We start from the raw sequence: 11,337 nt of genomic DNA, 5'->3' as shown, positions 1-11,337 counted from the left end.
CATGTGATGAAGTAGCTACGTATTTGATGTCTAACTAGGCAGGTCTAACCAGGGTAGACATTACCATGAGACTAGCCCTATCTCAAAACATCAAATTCTGGTATAATAAGAAAGTAACTCTCAAATGTTTAGTTATCTATTGGGGGACAAAATTTTCTTCTAGCATCAGGCTGTCTTTTGGTTTCTAGACAGAAAGTCTTGGATGTCACTTTTTTTTTAATTGAAGTACAGTTGATTTACATGATTGTATTAGTTTTGGGTATACAGAAAAATGATTCTATACACACACACACATATATATATATATTCCTTTTTCTAATTACTTTCCATTATAGATTATTACAAGACATTGAATATAATTCCCTGTGCTACAAGTAAATCCTTGTTTATATTTTTATATATGTTAGTGTGTATCTATTAATTCCATATTCCTGATTTATTCTTTCCCTGCCCTAACTCTTTCTTAACTGTTTCTCTTCAGGCCAGGTTCCTTGGATTTTCCTGGGGGGAGAAAGCGGGCCACAGGTTGTGTCTGTCCCATGGCCTCCAGGCAGACTAGCCAGCAGAAAATACTGCCAGGACTCTGGAACCTTGAGCCCCAGTCCCGGCACAGCTATCCTTGTTAGCTGTATGCAAATTAACTTTATCTCCCAGAACCTCAGTTCCTCATGGGTGTAAAGAGGGTGCTACCTCTGTATTCTTAAAAAAAAAAAAAAAAAATTTTACAAAGTAACAGGTGACATTAGAGAGACCTAAGGCTTTGGAGTCAGTCAACCAGGTTAATTCTTCACCAGATATTTGTTTGCTGCTGCTAAGTCACTTCAGCCGTGTCTGACTCTGTGCGACCCCACTGACGGCAGCCCACCAGGCTCCCCCGTCCCTGGGATTCTCCAGGCAAGAACACTGGAGTGGGTTGCCATTTCCTTCTCCAGTGTGTGAAAGTGAAAAGTGAAAGTGAAGTCACTCAGTCGTGTCCGACCCTTAGCGACCCCACAGACTGCAGCCTACCAGACTCCTCCATCCATGGGATTTTCTAGGCAAGAGTACTGGAGTGGCTTGCCATTGCCTTCTCCGAGATATTTGTTTAGCATCTACTATATGCCAGGTATTGTTCTAGGAGCTATAGATGCTGCCCTCATGAAGCCCATATTTTAATGAGGGGAACAGTAATCAGTATTGGTCTGTGGCCCTGGGCAAATCATTTTGGCTGTCCAAGCTTGTTTTTTTCCAACTATAAGATGAGCACTGCCATAACATTTCAAGATTTGTTGTCAGGATTAAACACAATGGTATTTAACTCACCTGTTGTACAGTAAGGGTTCAATTAATGCTATGCAACTAATACTAATAACATATGGGGAAAATGTTTTTATAACTGTGTAATGCTATCCAGATATGTGAATTCTTAGTTTTTTCATCTTTCCTATGGACTATTTGCCTCTAAAGCCACAGACCATCACAAAATCACACTGCAGAAATCATCACTTTCCTTCTCTTTATCTCCTTAAAAGGAACTTTATTTATTAAAGAAAGACTTTTTGAGTACCTGTGAAGCTGGCATGGGGACATGGAAATAAATGAGATTTTTCAAGACCTTACTTAGGATCATAACAGTCAACACTTGGATTTCATCAGGGTTCTCACTTTTGGAGGGCTTATCCTTCTGTAGTTTATACTGGTTGTTAACTGTTTAGAAAGAAAGAAAGGAAAACAGCCCTTTCTTTGGCAAGTGGGTTGAGTTTTACTAGCAAGGTTTAAAGTTTTTGTCTATAAGACCCCTGGCGATCTCACTTATTCAAGATGAAAGAGACGATAGAAAATATTTTTCCTGCAGATGCCCCAGAGGTAATTGTTCAATCTATCAATATCCTTTGCAAGAAGAGAAAGCCAGTCAAGTTATATACTCTGCCCAGTCAAGTGATCATTATTGTTACAGATGTTTCAGAGGATACAAATATAGGGAAGCAGATATTCCAGGAGATATAGGTCAGTATAAGATGTGATGCCTGCTCTGGAGCAAGAGGTGGAATGCACTTGTTAATTTACTCATTCATTTATTCAAGAAAAATATGCTTAGAAACCATGACCTTGAAGGAATTGCTCTGAGTACTGCATCAAGTGAGAGAACATTTATTGAATGCCTATTATGCACCAGACACTATCACTTTACTTATATCATCTCAATTTATTCTCCTATCAACCTTAAAAAAGAATATTGTAGTCTTTGACCTCAGAGGGTTAACTGGGATTGTGACAGGACAAAGAACAATACACAGTAAGAGAAGCAACGACGTGAAGGAACAGGCCCAGAACTAGTGAGCTCGGTAGGGAGGACATGATTTCTGTCCTCAGAGAGTAGGGGTGGGCTTCACAGAGGTGGTGATATTCTAGTTTTTAAGCAGTAACAAGACATGTGAAAGAGATCACACTCAGTAAGCAGAGATACAGACAACAGATGGGATTGATCACACAGACTGTAAGCCCTGCAGGAGCCAGGGAAACTCCAGGATGTCAGATCACCAAACCACCCTTCCTAAGCTGTCACCTGAGTTGTTGTCTTAACTGAGATTGACTTACCTGAGATAATGACACTGGGACACAGGTTTCTAGCCCAATTCATGGTATGCATGGGGCCTCTTTTATAACCCATTCTCTGTTTTATGAATAAAGTAAGTCCCTTCTGCCCTATGCTCTATTTTAGAGTCAGGAGCTGATTTTTGTACAAATGCCACGCTAGATCTTGATTTGTTTTATGCTGATGACATTTAGGAATGAGAAGTGGGAAACAAACTGATCCTCTCTATGTCTCACTGTTGGGTCTTGGATAAAGTGGCCTTCTTGAAATGTCTCATGTTTCAGTTGGTAGCCAGTATAATATATAAATTAAATACTGACATGTGGAGCCAGATAGACATAAATTCAAAGCCCAGATCTGTCACTTATTAGCAGGGTAATAGAGCAGGGAATCTCTTCACCCAAATTTGGATTGTGAGATTGAACTGAATTCTGAGAGGTAGAGATACAGCTCTAAATTTAGAGCACACCAAAGAAAAATTCAGACAGAGCTCCTTTAGTCTTCTACTCTTTGAATAAACAGGTTTAACTCAGTGATCCCACCTGGAGCATTGAAGTCACAGAGAAAGAGGAAAAGCACCTGTAGCTGCTCTCTAGCCGCAGTTTGCTGTCTGTTGCCTAACTGAATAACTAAATACCCAGTCCTCAAGGAAATTGTTATAATTCTTTGCAACAAATATTGTATGCAGTCCCCTTGGTCTTAGAAGGCTATGATTATATTCAGAAAACAGCCTTGATTGAAAGAGCTAAACTCATAAATAGGTAAGAGGATGAAACTTTCAATCTACAATAATAATGGTAGTTGTTGTTTAGTCACTCGTCATGTCCAATTCTTTGTGACCCCATGGACTGCAGCACACCAGGCTTCCCTGTCCTTCACTATCTCTGAGAGTTTCCTCAAACTCATGTCCATTGAGTTAATGATGACATCCAACCATCTCATCCTGTGCTGTCCCTTCTACTCTTGCCCAGCATTAGGGTCTTTTCCAATGAGTCAACTCTTCACATCAGGTGGCCAAAGTATTGAAACTTCAGTCTCAGTCCTTCCAATGAATATTCAAGGTTGACTTCCTTTAGGACTGACTGCTTTGATTTCCTTGCAATCCAAGGAACTCTCAAGAGTCTTCTCCAGCACCACAGTTCAATTCAGTTCAGTCGCTCAGTCGTGTACGATTCTCCGCGACCCCATGAATCACAGCACGCCAGGCCTCCCTGTCCATCACCAACTCCCAGAGTTCACTCAAACTCATGTCCATCGAGTCGGTGATGCCATCCAGCCACCTCATTCTCTGTCGTCCCCTTCTCCTCCTGCCCCCAACCTTTCCCAGCATCAGAGTCTTTTCAGTGAGTCAACTCGTCGCATGAGGTGGCCAAAGTATTGCAGTTTCAGCTTTAGCATCAGTCCTTCCAATGAACACCCAGGATTGATCTCCTTTAGAATGGACTGGTTGGATCTCCTTGCAGTCCAAGGGACTCTCAAGAGTCTTCTCCAGCACCACAGTTCAAAAGCATCAGTTCTTCGGTGATCAGCTTTCTTCACAGTCCAACTCTCACATCCATACATGACCACTGGAAAAACCATAGCCTTGACTAGACAGACCTTTGTTGGCAAAGAAATGTCTCTGCTTTTTAATATACTAAGTTGGTCATAACTTTCCTTCCAAGGAGTAAGCGTCTTTTAATTTCATGGCTGCAATCAGCATCCGCAGTGATTTTGGAGCCCCAAAAAATAAAGTCTGACACTGTTTCCACTGTTTTTCCATCTATTTCCCATGAAGTGATGGGACCAGATGCCATGATCTTTGTTTTCTGAATGTTGAGCTTCAAGCCAACCTTTTCACAAAAGCATCAATTCTTTGGCACTCAGCATTCTTTATGGTTCAACTCTTACATCCATACATGACTACTGGAAAAACCATAGCTTTGACTAGATGGATTTTTGTCAGCAAAGTAATGTCTCTACTTTTTAATATGCTGTCTAGGTTGATCATAGCGTTTCTTCCAAGGAGCAAACCTCTTTTAATTTCATGGCTGCAGTCACCGTCTGCAGGGATTTTGGAGCCCAAGAAAAGAAACTCAGTCACTGTTCCCATTGTTTCCCCATCTATTTGCCATGAAGTGATGGGACCGGATGCCATGATCTTCGTTTTTTTAATGTTGAGTTTTAAGCCAACTTTTTCACTCTCCTCTTTCACTTTCATCAAGAGGCTTTTGAGTTCCTTTTCACTTTCTGCCATTAGGATGGTGTCATCTGCATATCTGAGGTTATTGATATTTCTCCCAGCAATCTTGATTCCAGCTTGCGCTTCATCCAGCCCAGCATTTCACATGATGTACTCTGCATAGAAGTTAAATAAGCAGGACAATATACAGCCTTGACATATTCCTATCCCAATTTTGAACCATTCCATTGTTTCATGTACAATAGTAGTAGTGATAGATTAATTGGTAGGTGCTTACTACCAGGCATTAGGTTAAGTACTTTATCATGAACTAACTCATTTAATCGTATAGTCACTCTATTAGATGCTATCATTATATCTGTTTTAAGATAAGGAAATTGAGATGCAAAAAGGGAGAGCGGCTTGCCAGCCTGGCTGAACCAGAATTTACATCCAAGTTGTCTGCTTCAGTGCCACAAACCACTCTCCAGTTCTGTAAGACAACTTCTTTAAAAATAATTATAACAATAATATTGTGTATATTCTAATTATAAAAGTAAGTCATGGTAGAATTTTTGAAAATAGCAAAAGGGTAAAGAAACCAAAATTATTCATATTTTTATCACCCAGGGATAATGTTTATTAATATTTGGATCTATTTCCTTTTGAAAATTAAATTACACATATAATTCTCTTTTGAAATAGCATAACACTGCATGTAACTTTTTAGATTTAATGTTAAATTCAAGCATTTCCCATGTTATTAACTATTCTTATAAACAACAGATTTTAATGGCTGCAAATATTCCAATTATCTGGAGGTGCCATAATTTACTTTTAAAATCCCATAATGTTGGGCCATTAGGTTGTTTCTAGTATCCCAGAGGCTTCTATGTTGGTTAATTGAGCCCTGTTCATTTAAGACCTTCCTGAGTTGTTTGAAGAGTGGCAGCTTATCCTCCACTGAAGGGAATGTGCCCACATCCCACTCCCCAGGTAAGAACACCTCTGAGCCGTTGAAGATGGGTGAGAATTTTGAAGTCTTCTGAGTGTCCAAATTCTTAATGAGAGTGCAGAATTTCATTCAATTTAAAAAATACTTGTGTAATTTTTTTCTACTTTTGTAGAAACAAAAAATGCCTCTTGTAAAGAAAGTAGAACATACAAATGAGCAAATAGGAAAAAAAAATCTAAGTCACACCACTCACCTTGATATTTTTCTTGCCACACACCATACACTATCTTATTACCTACTTGTTTTACTCAATAGTCTTTCACAATGCATACATATATCAAGTCATTACAATGTACATTTTAAATATCTTACCATTTTATTTGTCAACTATACTTCAACAAAGCTGAAAAAAACCAGGTACCAAGTGGTAACATATTTCTTCCCAGTCCCTCTCTATCCTCCTGGCTTGATCCCTACAGTAATTTTTTTGGTTTTTGGCCGTACTGCATAACCTGCAGGATCTTAGTTTCTCAATTAGGGATGTAATCCGGGTCCTAGCAGTGAAATCACCAAGTTCTAACCACCATACTTCCAAGGAATTCCCTACAATCACTTTTTAACTCATTTGTGTTTAAAAAATATAAAGCATTTTTCCTTCTTATTAATTTTGCCACACCTACTGTGAACCAGTTGCTGTACTTTCAGAGAGGTCAAAGTGGGATCCCTGCCATCAAGGAGTCTGCTCTCTATGTAGGGAAGCAAAACCCATATTCTTGGAAAAAAGACAAATAACATAAGGCTGTAAAAAATGACCCAAGGAAGAGAACAAGATGGAAGAGGAGTAGGCGGACGTGGAGTACATCTCTCTCCACAGATACATCAGAAATACACCTTCAGACACAGAAGTGCGTGCAGAACACCAGCTGAGAGCAGGCAGGAGTACCTGACCACAAGAAAAGAATATATAGACTCACGCAAAACTCAGTAGGACAAAGGAACTAGGGGGAAAAACAGGAGCATTAGTAGGACTGCACCTGCCCTCCGCAGGTAGGGGAACTGAAGCAGGGGTCTGATCCCCACAGCGGGGCAATTGTCTGAGTCAGAAGAGAAACATTTAAGACTAAGAGTGAAACAGCTTATCTGTGGCAGCCTAAATGGAATGAGAATCAGACAGTCCTTGCCGCAGCCATACATACCTGGACAGTGATGTATATCCTCTGGAAGGTGCAGCAGCTGGGAGCTGGAGTTTAGGGATTGTGGAGCGAGGGCTGCTGTTGACTGCAGAGAGACAGATGGACAAGACGGGAGGGAGGAGATTGTGGTGGGAAATGCTGGTGGAGGAAAGTTGGGCAGCCATGGAAGCAACGTGATACTACTGAGCCATGCATAGGTGCTGGAGCCATCACCATAGCCTCTCTCTCCCCACATGCCAGGATCAGCAGCTGAACGAGAGGCTGGCTCATCAAACTCCTGATGCACTGAACTACAGAGTAAGACCCCACCCAGGGTGCCCCTTTAAGTACCTGACACACCAATCTACAAAGTAGGACCCCAGCCAGGGGGGCCCTTCTATGTGCCTGACATGCAGAACGACAGAGAAGGACCCCAGGCAAGGGAGCCCTCTAAGTGCCTGAACTAGCAGATCTACGGAAAAAGACTGGCCAAAGAGGCCTTCTGATCACCAGCTACAAGAGCCTCGAAAAAAGACTCCAATAAGACCATAACTCCTGTGGCTGAGGCAGTCCGTGTCCTTACACACTTGGCACTACCAGGGACCCCACAAGTCAAGCAGCTGCACCACCTTCATGCTCAAGTCTTACTGGGGTAGAGCTGCCACAGGCAAAAAAATATTCTTGCATCTATCCATGCAGGGTCACTTCAGTAGTGTCCAACTCTTTGTAACCCTGTAGACTGGGGCCTGTCTGGCTTCTCTTCAGGGAGCAGAGTTCTCTAGGCGAGAACACTGGAGTGTATTGGCCAATACTGGTTGGCATACCCTTCTAGAGCACTATATTTCCTGCTGCCCTTGCCGCCACCCCCGCTGAGTACATGGTGCTGCCAGAACCCCTGCAACCCAAGCAGTTGCACCACCTCCACACCTGGCCCTCACAGGGGCAAACCCACATCCTCCAGGGCAGCCCCAGGAGCAAACCCCAGTGGACAACCCACATGCAGAGGTGGAAATAAAACCACAATGGAAACCCAGGGGTGGTGTGACTAAGGAAGAAGACCCAATACCTTCACACCAGTTGTACAAGCTGCAGATTAAATCCACTTGCTCAACTAGGCAGACTCTGTGTTTATGGAATATATATAAGGACATTGAGAACTACCACAAAATAAAACACACTAGTACTGATAGCTACGGACACTGGAGGCAAGAATACAGAGGAGTAGGACCAGATTAGAATCTGAACTGCCCCACAACTGGTCCAGAGATCAGCACAGTGTTGGAGGGTACCCTAGGGAGGGGAGGTGGACTGTGACTCCCAGAGAGGGAAACAACTCTGACAGCAGTGACTCAAGAAAAACATTTATTATTCTTATGTTTTGACTTGTTCTCTAGATTCTTTTGGATTTTTTTCTTTTTTTTTCCCCCTTTCCCGCCCCCCCATAGTAGTTGTCAATTTTATTTGGCACTATGAAATCTAATTAAGCTTTTGAGCTTTTTTCTTCTTCTTTTTTTCCTCAGTCACATTTTTTATTGTTGTTATAAACCTCTGCTGTATCTTGGGCTTGTGTTGTTCTAGGGAGTTTTCTTTTTTTTTTTCTTCTTTTCTCTTTTTTTTTTATTTTAATTTTTTAAACCTATTATATTTTTCTACACTTATTCCTTTTTTTTGCCTTTCCTACTGTTCTTTTCCCCTGGTAGTTAATCTTTAATGTGTATAAATCTTCTTCATCTATTTCTATTTAACTTTGCATATCTATTCTTTCTTTCCTTTCTTCTCAACATATTTGTTAGTTTTGTTTTCATTGTTTTATTCCCCATATGGCACCTTGCTTTAGTTTTGTTTTCCACTTTGTGCTTTAGTTAGTTTTGTTCTTAACTAATAAATATAATTTTTTTATTTCCTTGGTTCACTGGGTCAATATATTGTACTTTATTATTGTTGTACTGTTTTGACTTTCCTCATGGGTGTATATGTATATGTGTATATTCCATTATTTTAATTATTACTTGCCTGATTTTGTAACTGCAATTTGTCTGGGGTTCATCTTTGGTTTCTCATTTTGGGATATTTGTTTTAATATCACTTAATGCCATAAGAAACCACTTGTGGAATCTTCATTTCTGACCAGAGATCAAGCCCTGAGCCTTTGGAGTGGGAGTACTGACTCCAAGACCCTAGACTACCAGAGAAATAACCCTAGGGAGTATCAAATAGTGAAAACTCACACAAAGGAAATCACTTGAATACAAGACCTGGCATCACCCAACCACCAGTGGCATCCTGTGCAGGATGCCTCATCTAAACAACAAACAAAACAAAAACACAAACCCAATCATCAGCAGACAGGATTACCACCTCACTCAGCCTTCCTTATCAGAGGAAAACAAACAAGCAAACAAAAACTTAGCACAAATCTCACTCTATACAAAGCTTACACAAACCACTGAACCAACCTTCAGTTCAGTTTAGTTCAGTCGCTCAGTCGTGTCTGACTCTTTGCAACCCCATGAATCACAGCACGCCAGGCCTCCCTGTCCATCACCAACTCCTGGAGTTCACTCAAACTCGTGTCCATGGAGTTGGTGATGCCATCCAGCCACCTCATTCTCTGTCGTCCCCTTCTCCTCCTGCCCCCAATCTTTCCCAGCAGTCTTTTCCAGTGAGTCAACTCTTCGCATGAGGTGGCCAAAGTATTGCAGTTTCAGCTTTAGCATCAGTCCCTCCAATGAACACCCAGGATTGATCTCCTTTAGAAAGAACTGGTTGGATCTCCTTGCAGTTCAAGAGACTCTCAAGAGTCTTCTACAACACCACAGTTAAAAAGCATCAGTACTTCGGCGATCAGCTTTCTTCACAGTCCAACTCTCACATCCATACATGACCACTGGAAAAACCATAGCCTTAACTAGACGGACCTTTGTTGGCAAAGTAATGTCTCTGTTTTTTAATATACTATCTAGTTTGGTCATAACTTTCCTTCCAAGGAGTAAGCATCTTTTGATTTCATGGCTGCAATCAGCATCCGCAGCGATAGGAGGGCAAAAACCAAAAGGAAGAAAGAATTCAACCCTGAAGCCTGGAAAAAGGAGACCTCAAACACAATAAATTTAAAAAAAAAATAATGAAAAGGCAGAGAAATACTACACAAATGAAGGAACAAGCTAGAAATACAGAAGTGCAAATAAATGAAGAGGAAATAGGCAAACTCCCTGAAAGAGAATTCAGAATAATGATAGTAAAGATGAGCAAAAACCTTGAAAACAAAATGGAGAAAATGCAAGCATCAATTAACAAAGACCTAGAAGAATTAAAGAATAAACATACAGAGACGAACAACAGTTACTGAAATTAAAAATATTCTAGAAGGAATCAGTAACAGAATATCTGAAGCAGAAGAACAAATCAGTGAGCTGGAAGATAAAATGGTGGAAATAACTTCTGAAGAGCAGAATAAAGTAAAAAGAAGGAAAAAAACTGAGGATAGTCTCAGAGACCTCTGGGACAATATCAGATGCAACAACATTCAAATTATAGGTGTCTCAGAAGAAGAAGAGAAAAAGAGAAAAAATTTTTTAAGAGAGTATAGTTGAAAATTTCCCCAACATGGAAAAAGAAATAGTCATTCAAGTCAAGAGGCACAAAGAGTCCCATACAGGATAAACTCAAGGAGAAACATGTCAAGACACATACTAATCAAACTAACAAAGACTAAACACAAAGAAAGAATATTAAAAACAGCAAGGGAAAAGCAACAAGTAACATACAAGGGAAACCCCATACACTTAACAGCTGATCTTTCAGCAGAAACTTTGCAGGTCAGAAGGGAATGGCAGGATATGTTTAAAATACTGAAAGGGAAAAATCTACAACCAAGATTACTGTGAAATCCTCAAGGATTTCATTCAAAATTGATGGAGAAATAAAAAGCTTTTCAGAGAAGCAAAAGTTAAGAGAATTCAGTACCACCAAACCAGCTTTACAGCAAATGTTAAGGGGACTTATATAGTCAAGAAATACAAGAGAAGAACAAAGATCTACAAAGTCAACCCCAAACAATTAAGAAAATGGCAATAGGAACATATATATGAATAATTATTTTAAATGTAAATGAATTAAATGCTCCAACCAAAAGACACAGACTGACTGAATGGATACAAAAACAAGACCGATATACATGCCATCTACAAGAAACCCACTTCAGACCTAAAGACACATAAAGACTGAAAGTGAGAGGGTGAGAGGGTAGAGAAATATATTCCATGCAAATGGGAAGCAAAAGAAAGCTGGAGTAGCAATCATATCAGACAAAATGGACCTTAAAATAAAGATTACAAGAGATAAGGAAGGACACTACATAAGGATCTAAGGATCAATCCAAGAGGAAGACATAACAATTGTAAATATCTATGCACCCAACATAGGAGCACCTCAATAATAAGAAAAACACTAACAGACATAAAAGGAGAAATTG

This window comes from Moschus berezovskii, chromosome 2 (assembly GCF_049115385.1).
Source record: "Moschus berezovskii isolate FMDL1 chromosome 2, NW_MosBer_1.0, whole genome shotgun sequence".
Lineage (NCBI taxonomy): Eukaryota > Metazoa > Chordata > Mammalia > Artiodactyla > Moschidae > Moschus > Moschus berezovskii.
The sequence above is the reverse complement of the archived record's forward strand: the minus strand, read 5'-3'. Positions refer to the sequence as shown.